The sequence below is a fragment of the Pelophylax lessonae genome (assembly GCF_965119305.1).
Source record: "Pelophylax lessonae genome assembly, chromosome: 8".
Classification (NCBI taxonomy): Eukaryota; Metazoa; Chordata; class Amphibia; order Anura; family Ranidae; genus Pelophylax; species Pelophylax lessonae.
The window spans coordinates 277,055,356-277,067,869 of NC_138775.1; the positions used below are offsets into that span (position 1 = coordinate 277,055,356).

General features: G+C 44.3%; 1 long non-coding RNA gene across 2 annotated transcripts; it reads left to right on the forward strand.

Moving 5' to 3' along the window:
* Positions 1–10,812: 10,812 nt before the first annotated feature.
* Positions 10,813–11,940, forward strand: LOC309562043. Of its 2 annotated transcripts, none has more exons than XR_014225616.1 (3): positions 10,813–11,017; positions 11,524–11,646; positions 11,862–11,940. It is a non-coding gene; the product is annotated as an uncharacterized lncRNA (long non-coding RNA). The 2 variants fall into 2 exon arrangements; XR_014225617.1 differs by having other exon boundaries at positions 10,813–10,991.
* The last annotated feature ends 574 nt before the right edge of the window (positions 11,941–12,514 follow it).

A 12,514-nucleotide genomic window follows, 5' to 3' on the forward strand; every position in this document is an offset into this window, starting at 1 on the left:
GTGTCAGTGGGAGGGATAGTGACCAATCTTTCATATCAGTGGGAGGAATAGTGCCCCATTGTTAGTGTCAGTGGAATGAAAAGTGCCCTATCATTGGTGTCAGTGGGAAGAATAGTGCCCCATCATTGGTGTCAGTGGGAAGAATAGTGCCCTATCATGGGTGTCAGGGGGAGGAATAGTTCCCAATCATTGATGTCAGTGGGTGGAATAGTGCCTCATTATTGGGGTACATGGAAGGATTGGTGTCTCATTATTGGTGTCAGTGGGAGGAACAGTGACCAATCATTTATATGAGTAGGAAGAATAGTGCCCTATCGTCGATGTCAGTGGGAGGAATAGTGTCCCATCATGTGCCAGATAAAGGCAAGCAACAGGCCACATTCGGCCCACAGGCCACAGTTTGGAGATTAAAGCCCCATACACACGCACCGATTGTCGGCCGAACGATCGGCCGTCTTTTGTCCAGTGCTGTCGTGTAGGTTGAAAAGTGCTAAAGACTGCACATGAATTTTGTCGGCCAACAACAGCCGACTGCAGAAGTGATGTCATGTGATGGTTAACTTTCCGTGTGTTTTTTCTTCTCTGAGCATGCCCAGTCTTGCTCATCTGCTTTTTGTCGGCCGAAATCTGTACTGACTGACGAACAATCGGCCGTTCTTTGTTGGCCTACAAAAATTTTATAGCCTGCACAACAGATTCTGTTTGGCCGAAAAGTCGCAGTCAGTTGTTGGAAGCATCATACTAACAAGCCGATAATCGGCCGATCGGACGTTGGCCAAACATTTACAGCCGACAATCGGTACGTGTGTACGGGCCTTAATGCTCTAAACATTCAAGTCTACTAAGTTTAAATTTACTCCTATATACAACTTGCTTTCCCTAAGCAAGTCAAAGCTGCATCAGAAATGAAAAGAAAACAGTTCCCAAGAAATATCACCTCTGGTCAGTAGGAACAGGAATAGTGCCCTGGCATTGGAAGAATAGTGCCACGTCGCTGGTGTCATTGGGAAGAATAGTGCCCCGTCACTGGTGTCATTGGCAGAATAGTGCCCCATCGTTGGTTTCATTGGGAAGAATAGTGCCCCTTTGCTGGTGTCATTGGATGGAATAGTGCCCCATCGTTGGTGTCATTGGATGGAATAGTGCCCCTTCGTTGGTGTCATTGGATGGAATAGTGCCCCATCATTGGTGTCATTGGATGGAATAGTGCCGCATCGTTGGTGTCATTGGATGGAATAGTGCCCCGTCATTGGTTTTATTGGGAAGAATAGTGCCCTGTCACTGGTGTCATTGGTAGAATAGTGCCCCTTTGCTGGTGTCATTGGGAAGAATAGTGCCCCATCATTGGTGTCATTGGATGGAATAGTGCCCCATCATTGGTGTCATTGGAAAGAATAGTGCTCTATTCTTAGTGTCATTGGGAGGAACGGTGTCCCATTGCTGGGGTCAGTGGGAGGAACTGTGCCCCATCATTGGTGTCAGTGGGAGGAACGTTGCCCCATCATTGGTGTCAGTGGGAGGAACGGTGCCTTGAGGGCCGGATAAAGGCAAACAAAGAACCATATTCAGCCCGCGGGCTGCAGTTTGAAGACCACTGGCCTAATGCATTGTAGAGGTACTTAAAAGCTAATCAAGTACTTGTAGATTTTCAAGCAAACTTCCATATGAATATTCCCACAAACCTACGTACAGTCACTTTTAGAAATTTTTTCATTCAATAAACATTTTCCATCTTGTGCCTTCGAATTTCCATATCTTGGTGTTCACGTCAAGTCAAATTATCACTACTATTGACTAGAAAAGAAGAAAAACAAAAAACGAACAAACGCTCTTCGATCAATTTCTAATGAAATTAGAATATTGTAAAGTCAGCTTTAGACCACAAATGAGCTCCATACAGTGAAGTAAAGAAAAGTGTACATGAGATCCCCAAATGTCCCATAAACACGGTAGCGCTATGATCTACAAATTTATTACATAGTATAAAACTACCAAATATTCATCATACAGTTTAATATATTGTATCCTAAATTCACAAAAATATACTTCTAAAGTCATTTGAAGTATCTTTACCAAAATATAATTTGTTGTACAAAACAAATGCAAAAAAAAAAAAAAAAAAAAAAAAAAAAATATATATATATATATATATATATTTATTTTTATTTATTTAATTTGTATATTTATATATCTACAGATATTTAAGAGAGACACTGAGCAAGCAATAATATTGAACAAGCAGGTAATTTTTAAGTTAGAATACCGAATCTGCATACACGTTCTTGCTCAGAAACTAAATAAAAACTGAAGCCCTTGGATAGGCATGACAGCCAGGCCACATGCATTTTCAGAAGAGGATCAGCAATGACTGCCCCTGCTCTGTACAGATTTCCTTTAAAGGCGTGTAATAAAAGTTCCCCTCTCTGCTGTCGAGGGACTGAGGTCTGTTTTTGGTTTGGCTGTAATCACTTTCAAATGCGTCTATAAAAAGGAACAATCCAGCTATTAGTGAAATTATGGGATGGCAATGTTATTATCCTTGTAGGAGGTACGGGGTTAGTAATAATATGAGAAAAAAGATGAAGACAAGATTCAGAACTTTATACGGATAGAACTAAGATGACACTGGCATGCAAACGGCTCCAAAAGTAGGAAAGTGGTTAAAACCTGCCAGTTTATTTTTGCTCTGTGTCCCTTTGTGCAGATTTCCTTCCACTTCCTTTTCCGGAGACCCAACAGGAAGTTGGATGAAATCTCAAAAGAAAAAAAAAAAATGAAGACAGTGGGGACATTGCTCGATGCGGATTGCTGGGATCTAGCTGTGACTCTGCGTTGGGGCATGTAGGCGTGCTGCAGAGAGACTGCTGCTTCCACACAGAGAACAGTGGTGTTTCCTGCAGGAAAGAGGAGTTTACACTGTGACTGATCAGCAAATTAAAGGGAACCTTCACTCTCCCCACCCACTTTCTTGCATTACACCCCTACTTCCCTCCTCTAGAATATTAGAACAGTAACATTTTTTTTTTTTAAATACACTATATTACCAAAAGTATTGGGACGCCTGCCTTTACACGCACATGAACTTTAATGGCATCCCAGTCTTAGACAGTAGGGTACAATATTGAGTTGGCCCGCCCTTTGCATCTATAACAGCTTCAACTCTTCTGGGATGGCTGTCCACAAGGTTTAGGAGTGTGTCTATGGGAATGTTTGACCATTTATCCACCAGAAGCGCATTTGTGAGGTCAGGTACTGATGTTGGATAAGAAGGCCTGGCTGACAGTCTCCGCTCTAATTCATCCCAAAGGTGTTCTATCTGGTTGAGGCCAGTCAAGTTCCTTCACCCCAAACTCCCTCATCCATGTCTTTATGGACCTTGCTTTGTGCACTGGTGCACAGTCATGTTGGAGCAGGAAGGGGCCATCCCCAAACTGTTCCCACAAAGTTGGGAGCATGAAATTGTCCAAAATGTCTTGGTATGCTGGAGCCTTAAGAGTTCCCTTCACTGGAACTAAGGGGCCAAGCCCAACCCCTGAAAAACAACCCCACACCATAATCCCCCCTCCACCAAATGATTTAGGCCAGTGCACAAAGCAAGGTCCATAAAGACATGGATGAGCGAGTTTGGGGTGGAGGAATTTGACTGGCCTGCACAGAGTCCTGACCTCAACCCAATAGAACACCTTTGGGATGAATTAGAGCGGAGACTCTGAGCCAGGTCTTCTCGACGAACATCAGTGCCTGACCTCACAAATGTGCTTCTGGAAGAATGGTCAAACATTCCCATAGACACACTCCTTCCACACTCCTTCCCAGAAGAGTTGAAGCTGTTATAGCTGCAAAGGGTGGGCCAACCTAACATTGAACCCTACAGACTAAGGCCCCTTTCACACATGAGACGGTCCATTCTCATCCGATTCCCCCATAGAGAAGAATGGGGACCTGACAGCTCTGTCTCCGCACACAACGCAGAGACAGAGCTGCCACCCGCCTGCTCAGTGGGGGATCGGCGGATCCATCCCCCGCTGAGAAAAACGGAGTCCTGTTGACGGACTCCCTGTGTGAAAGGCGCCTAAGACTGGGATGCCATTAAAGTTCATGTGTGTGTAAAGGCAGGTGTCCTAATACTTTTGGTAATATAGTGTATCTTGTATGTGGGTAACACATTCTGGATTCCTGACTGGGTGAGAATGATGTGCCCATTGCACACAGCCCCCTGGCATACCTACATATCATGCATCCCAGGATGCCTCAGGGCACTCTACGGCACATGTGCTGCAGCACATCATCAGGGGATGGGCTGTCTCTTCCTGGTTCTTGCAGTTGGCCTCCTAATGACGCACAGCGGCGCATGCGCATCATTATGGGGCTGGCTGCAAGAATCTGGAGGACAGAGCTGGCTCCCGGGGACATCATTAAAGAGGGCAGCACAGAACAGCTGGTACAAGCAGGGGGATTGAAGTTGTAACATGAGCAGTAGAAGTAGCTCCACTCCTTTTGCAGGCAACTGAACAAGAATGTTTTAGCTACTTCCCACCCAAGAACGTACCTTTATGTTCTTAGGTTTCAGTGGTTATCCCGGGGATGGTGGGTGCACCTACTGACATCATCCCGGTACCATTGTTTACAGACGGCGATTCTCCGCAAGGCAGAAGTGATCTGAGTCGCTAATTAGCAACTCAGATCACTTCTGCGGATGGCAGAATGGGGGGGGGGGTCGCACACCCCTCCCGCGGTCGCCACCTCCACTACTGTCCCATCCCAGGGGCCGGGAGCGATGACTGCCTGGTACAGAGAGAGAGAGAGGAACAGACATTGTTCCCCTCTCTCTGTAACCCTGAAAACCAGAAACCACGAGTATGTCACCTCCTGTTCCACCCCTTTGTATACCTGGCCATTAGCCGTCAGAGAAGCAGCCGATTGTACCGATCTCAGTCTGATCGGCTGCATGGGGGACCAGAGGAGAGATTTGGGGTCTAATAGACCCCAAATCTCTCCATAAAGAGGACCGGTCACGGCCCATGCTGTCACAAGGGATGTTGCTCATCCCTTGTGATAGCAAAATTTGTACAAAAAAAAAAAAAATGGTATAGATCTAAAAAATGTAAAGCTCCCCCGTCCCACCGTGCACCGCGCTAATGCGAACTCATACGTCACTCCCGCACACATATGTAAACGGCGATCACACCACATAGGTGGGGTTTTGTCGTGGACGTCAGAGCGAGAGCAATAATTCTAGCACCAGACCTCCTGTGCAACTCTAAACTGGTAACCTGTAAAGGCGTTTAAAGCGTCGCCTATGGAGAATTTTAACCACCGTAGTTTGCCGCCATTCCAAGTGTGACATTTAGGTATCTATTTACTCGACGTAACATCATCTTTTACATTATACAAAAAATTGAGTTAACTTTTTGTGTTTTTTTTTTTTTTTATTCCTGAATGTGTTTTTTTTTTCCCAAAAGACTTGCGTTTGGAAAATTGCTGCGCAAATACCGCGCTTTTGGAAAAGCTGCAGAAAAGCATGTAGTGTGTATTTTTACCATGATTTTGGCGCAATCTGCCCGACAACAAATTGGCCAAAAAAAAAAAAAAAAAAGTATAAAAAAATGCATCAAAAAATGTGTGGAAAAACGTGTTCACAAATGCAAAACGCACCGCAAAAAGCACTGCAGAAACGCACTACACTGATGAAACGCAAACTGCATAGGTGTGAACTGAGTCTTATATACAATATATATGGCCCATGGATATAGAGGATACAGAATTAGAGGGATATTCAGATTTGGTAGCAGTGATGTGCGGCACACATGAAGATTGGTTGGACCCTATGAAGATCACAAATGTCTCCGACACTTTTAAAGAATACCATCCCTGATTTTTGGGTAAGACCCTGCATAGAGCAAAGAAGACATGCAAAGCACAGCAGCCTTCACAGCTGAACTCCAGGCAAACAGATAAAATACACAGATTTAATTATCAAAGGATTTGTATTTCAGTCCATCCAGGCCTGAGATATGCACAGCTCTGCCTCACAGTAGAGCCCTGTCTGACAAGGTAGGAGACCCCATTTTTTCCTGCTGTTGTTAAGCTCTTCCTGCTGCTGTAAAAAAACATATGTGGCAGCAGTGGGCGTAAATGTCCAGGTGCCGCACATATGCATGCATGGGGTTCAAGGTTGTGAGCTGACAGAATGCTGCTGGCTCACTAATGGAGCTGTCACTGATTTTTTGGGATTGGGAGCCAGCAGGATCCTGTGATTGCTGTGAGAGACAATTGCAATAATAATGTGATGGGTACATCACTAGACGTGTGCAATTTGTTTTGTTTTTCGGATTAAACTTTCACTATTCTAAGATTCGAGTGCATCCGAATTTTCCAAATACAATAGAAACAAATTTCAATAAATAAAAAAAATAAAAAAATGATATTGAATAATAGTTTTAAGTGGAAACATATTGCAAAAAAATACAGTAAGGTTTTAAAGTGAAATAAGATAATTCCTACTTAGGCTGCTGAAAAGAATAGAATAAAAAATAATAATAGAATAAAACAGAATAGAATAGAGAATACAGGAGCAGAATAGAATAAAATAGAATATAGAATAAAATAGAAGATAAAAGAATAGAGTAGAAGATAAAAGAATAGAATGAATCAGAATAGAAAAGAGCCAGCAGAATTATGTGATTGCTGTGAGAGACAATCGCAATAATCACGCGATGGGTACATTGCTAGACGTGTGCGATTTGTTTCGTTACAAAACCAAATTTAGATTAAACTTTCACTAGTCTAAGATTTGGGTGTATCCGAATATCTGAAATACAATAGAAACTAATTTCAACAAATCCCCCCAAAAATTTGAATAATAATTTGTAATGGAAACATATTGGAATAAATACAGTAAGGTTTAAAAGTGAAATAAGATCATTCCTCCTTAGGCTGCTGAAAAGAATAGAATAAAAAATAATAGAATAAAACAATAAAATAGAGAATAAAAGAACAGAATAGAATAAAATAGAAAAGAATAGAATTTAAAATAAAATAGAAGATAAAAAGTATAAAATAGAACATAAAAGAATAGAATGAAACAGAATAGAAAAGAATAGAATAAAATAGAAAAGCATAGAACAGGAAATAAAAGAATAGAATGAAACAGAATAGAAAAGAATAAAATAGAATAGAAAATAAAAAAATAGGATAGCATAGAATAAAAGAAAAGAAAAGAATAGAATGAAACAGAATAGAAAATAAATAGAATAGAAAAGCATAGCATAGAACAGGAAATAAAAGAATAGAAGATAAAATTATAAAATAGAAGATAAAAAGAAAAGATTGAAACAGAATAGAATAAAATAGAAAAAAAAATAGAAAAGCATAGAATAGAGAAAAAAAAAAAAACAAAAGCATAGAATAGAAGAAAAGAATGAAACAGAATAGAAAATAAAAGAATAGAAATAGAATAGCATAGAATAGAAGAAAATAATAGAATGAAACAGAATAGAAAATAAAATACAATAAAATAGAAAATTAAAATAAAAAAAATAGAAAAGCATAGAATATAAGAAAAGAATGAAACAGAATACAAAATAAAATAATAGAACAGAAATATAAGAATAGAACAGAAGAAAAGAATAGAAAATAAAATTGAATACAAATAAAAGAATAAAATAGAAAAGCATAGAACAGAAGATAACAGAATGAAATAGAACAGAATAGAATAGAATAAAACAGATTGGAATAGACTAGCAATTAGGAGAATAGAAAAAAATAGAAAAAATAGAAGAGAAAAGAAGAATAGAATAAAATAAAACAGATATAGCCGTCTTTCAAAATATGAATAAACTTGAATTACAAATCGATTTGAAAAGAGTGAATATAAGAAACAAATTCCAAAAAGCGAACCATTCTAACATAACAAATATAATGTGACAAAATTATTAACTTAACGAACAAATCCAAAAAGAAAATAATTTTTTCGTTGTGCACATCTCTAGACATCCACCTTCACCTCCCTGGGAGGCAGTGGGAAGGGGTTAGGCAACATTTATAGGCCTGTGATTGGTCAGCAAAAGATAAAGCATCAGATTGATGCGCTCATCTGTCACTCTGCTCTCTGTGTGCACCATGGTTGCGCTCTCCTCCTATCAGTGTGCACCATGGTTGCGCTCTCCTCCTATCAGTGTGCACCATGGTTGCGCTCTCCTCCTATCAGTGAGCACCATGGTTGCGCTCTCCTCCTATCAGTGTGTACCATGGTTGCTCTCTGCTCCTATCAGTGTGCACCATGGTTGCTCTCTCCTCCTATCAGTGTGCACCATGGTTGCGCTCTCCTCCTATCAGTGAGCACCATGGTTGCGCTCTCCTCCTATCAGTGTGTACCATGGTTGCTCTCTGCTCCTATCAGTGTGCACCATGGTTGCTCTCTCCTCCTATCAGTGTGCACCATGGTTGCGCTCTCCTCCTATCAGTGTGCACCATGGTTGCGCTCTCCTCCTATCAGTGTGCACCATGGTTGCGCTCTCGTCCTATCAGTGTGCACCATGGTTGCTCTCTCACCTCCTATCAGTGTGCACCATGGTTGCTCTCTCCTCCAATCAGTGTGCACCATGGTTGCTCTCTCCTCCTATCAGTGTGCACCATTGTTGCTCTCTCCTCCAATCAGTGTGCACCATGGTTGTTCTCTCCTCCAATCAGTGTGCACCATGGTTGTTCTCTCCTCCAATCAGTGTGCACCATGGTTGCTCTCTCCTCCTATCAGTGTGCACCATGGTAGCCCATGAGAACTGTATCACAGACTGGCTCCTGGTGCTGCTTTTCCCTCTCTCACTTTGATCTCTGCTGTACAGGGACTACAAGAGGCCAAAACCCGGTCACAATCAGGCACTTGCATTTATAAAATACTTTTAATGACTACAGAGCTGTGATAATCTGTGCCTGGAGTTCAGCTTTACCCAACCAAGAGTTTGCTGGATCAGATTAGTGAACGATGCATTCTGATTGGTGGCTGTGGATTACTGGACTCAACACACGGACTGTTGTCCTGAGCCAGTGTCAGTGGATCACATATATTATTATAGACTGGTATGGATGTATCTGCAGTCATATGTGATCCAACATATACACACACATGACCATCATGCCTGTATATGCGCCCAATGAGATTTATGGTCATTGCATTCTCATGTATGTTTCTCCCATGTGAATGCACAGCGATGAACAAACAAAGGGGAAAAAAAAAATAACACGAGTTAAAAATCTGTATTTTAATCACATTTGATGATATGATAATAATGACAAAACAATGAGCGGTCTCTTTATATCTGTGTATAATGGGGCTGTGCGTCTCTCTATAATGTAGATCACATGACCCAGCCATTAAACTCTCATTCTATACCAACTCTCAGCATCTTTGGACTTCGATAATATATCTTTTTTTTTTTTTTTAACCGTGTTCAAAAATAAAAAATACAACTTTTTTCATCACTAGAATAAAAGAAAATACTTAACGAAAGCTCACTTACAAACAAGTCATACAGATAATTGTCAAAGTGTACCTGTCTCCCCTACAGAGCGCCCGCAGCCATTATGTAAGCAGATCTTAAACCCTCTAGGATCTCAAGCAAAAAGAGTGGTATGAGGTACATCATGCCTCGTGCCACAGGGCAGACATTTGTTCTGACAGTGCTGAGTCGCTACATTCTGATTAATGTTTCTTTTGAGTTTTGAATTGGCTGCCTCCATTTAAAGGATATCTAAAGCCAAAACTTTTTCTTTTTTTTTGGATGGAGTGAGGAAGGGTTAAAACCTTTAAGTTTTTTTTTTTTATCCGTGTTCTATTGGGGAGATTTCACTTCCTGTCCGACAGACACATCAGGAAGTGAGAGTAAATCTTATCTTGTTGTCACTGCAACACATGATGTTTATCTGTTCTAATGGCTTCCCAAATTTTAGCATTTTCCATCAAGTTCTGTCTTGGGGGTAAAGAGAGGTCGTGGAGCCGCAGTTTTACCGCCCTCAGCCAGCCACCTAAAGACTAAACACCAGCCGGAATGGGCTGTTTAAATGCTGCAGCCGTGATTCTGTGCATTTTGGCTGCAGCAAGTTGAACACGACATGAGGAGAGGACAGGTGTCACTGTCTGTCAAACTTGGTCATTCCGCTCAATAGGACTGCGCCGCAAGCCCAATGCTTGTCCCACAGTTCATGTCCCCGTTTTCTAGTCTCAGGTCGTGTCCCCGTGTTCTAGTCTCATGTCACGTCCCCGTCTTCTAGTTCGAGGTCACGTCCCCGTCTTCTAGTTCAAGGTCGCGTCCCCGTCTTCTAGTTCAAGGTCGCGTCCCCGTCTTCTAGTTCAAGGTCGCGTCCCCGTCTTCTAGTTCAAGGTCGCGTCCCCGTCTTCTAGTTCAAGGTCGCGTCCCCGTCTTCTAGTTCCGAAGTCGCGTCCCCGTCTTCTAGTTCCGAAGTCGCGTCCCCGTCTTCTAGTTCCGAAGTCGCGTCCCCGTCTTCTAGTTCCGAAGTCGCGTCCCCGTCTTCTAGTTCCGAAGTCGCGTCCCCGTCTTCTAGTTCCGAAGTCGCGTCCCCGTCTTCTAGTTTCGAGGTCGCGTCCCCGTCTTCTAGTTTCGAGGTCGCGTCCCCGTCTTCTAGTTCAAGGTCACGTCCCCGTCTTCTAGTTCGGAGGTCACGTCCCCGTCTTCTAGTTCGGAGGTCACGTCCCCGTCTTCTAGTTCGGAGGTCACGTCCCCGTCTTCTAGTTCGGAGGTCACGTCCCCGTCTTCTAGTTCGAGGTCACGTCCCCGTCTTCTAGTTCGGAGGTCACGTCCCCGTCTTCTAGTTCGAGGTCACGTCCCCGTCTTCTAGTTCGAGGTCACGTCCCCGTCTTCTAGTCTCAGGTCACGTCCCCGTCTTCTAGTCTCAGGTCACGTCCCCGTCTTCTAGTCTCAGGTCACGTCCCCGTCTTCTAGTTCGGAGGTCACGTCCCCGTGTTCTAGTCTCAGGTCACGTCCCCGTATTCTAGTCTCAGGTCACGTCCCCGTATTCTAGTCTCAGGTCACGTCCCCGTATTCTAGTCTCAGGTCACGTCCCCGTATTCTAGTCTCGAGGTCACGTCCCCGTATTCTAGTCTCGAGGTCACGTCCCCGTATTCTAGTCTCGAGGTCACGTCCCCGTGTTCTAGTCTCGAGGTTACGTCCCCGTGTTCTAGTCTCGAGGTTACGTCCCCGTCTTCTAGTTCAGAGGTCACGTCTCCGTGTTCTAGTCTCAGGTCAGGTCCCCATGTTCTAATCTCAGGTCACGTCCCCGTATTCTAGTCTCAGGTCACGTCCCCGTATTCTAATCTCAGGTCACGTCCCCGTCTTCTAGTTCGAGGTCACGTCCCCGTCTTCTAGTTCAGAGGTCACGTCCCCGTCTTCTAGTTCAGAGGTCACGTCCCCGTCTTCTAGTTCAGAGGTCACGTCCCCGTCTTCTAGTTCAGAGGTCACGTCCCCGTCTTCTAGTTCAGAGGTCACGTCCCCGTCTTCTAGTTCAGAGGTCACGTCCCCGTGTTCTAGTCTCAGGTCACGTCCCCGTGTTCTAGTCTCAGGTCACGTCCCCGTCTTCTAGTCTCAGGTCACGTCCCCATGTTCTAGTCTTAGGTCACGTCCCCGTCTTCTAGTTCAGAGATCACGTCCCCGTCTTCTAGTTCAGGGGTCACGTCCCCGTCTTCTAGTTCAGAGGTCACGTCCCCGTCTTCTAGTTCAGAGGTCACGTCCCCGTCTTCTAGTTCAGAGGTCACGTCCCCATCTTCTAGTCTCAGGTCACGTCCCCGTCTTCTAGTTCGAGGTCACGTCCCCGTCTTCTAGTTCAGAGGTCACGTCCCCGTCTTCTAGTTCAGAGGTCACGTCCCCGTCTTCTAGTCTCAGGTCACGTCCCCGTCTTCTAGTCTCAGGTCACGTCCCCGTCTTCTAGTTCGAGGTCACGTCCCCGTCTTCTAGTTCGGAGGTCACGTACCCGTCTTCTAGTTCGGAGGTCACGTCCCCGTCTTCTAGTTCGGAGGTCACGTACCCGTCTTCTAGTTCGGAGGTCACGTCCCCGTCTTCTAGTTCGGAGGTCACGTCCCCGTCTTCTAGTTCGGAGGTCACGTCCCCGTCTTCTAGTTCGGAGGTCACGTCCCCGTCTTCTAGTCTCGGGGTCACGTCCCCGTCTTCTAGTCTCGGGGTCACGTCCCCGTCTTCTAGTCTCGGGGTCACGTCCCCGTCTTCTAGTCTCGAGGTCACGTCCCCGTGTTCTAGTCTCGAGGTCACGTCCCCGTGTTCTAGTCTCGAGGTCACGTCCCTGTGTTCTAGTCTCGAGGTCACGTCCCCGTGTTCTAGTCTCGAGGTCACGTCCCCGTGTTCTAGTCTCGAGGTCACGTCCCCGTGTTCTAGTCTCGGGTCACGTCCCCGTGTTCTAGTATCGGGTCACGTCCCCGTGTTCTAGTCACGGGTCACGTCCCCGTGTTCTAGTCTCGGGTCACGTCCCCGTGTTCTAGTCTCGGGTCACG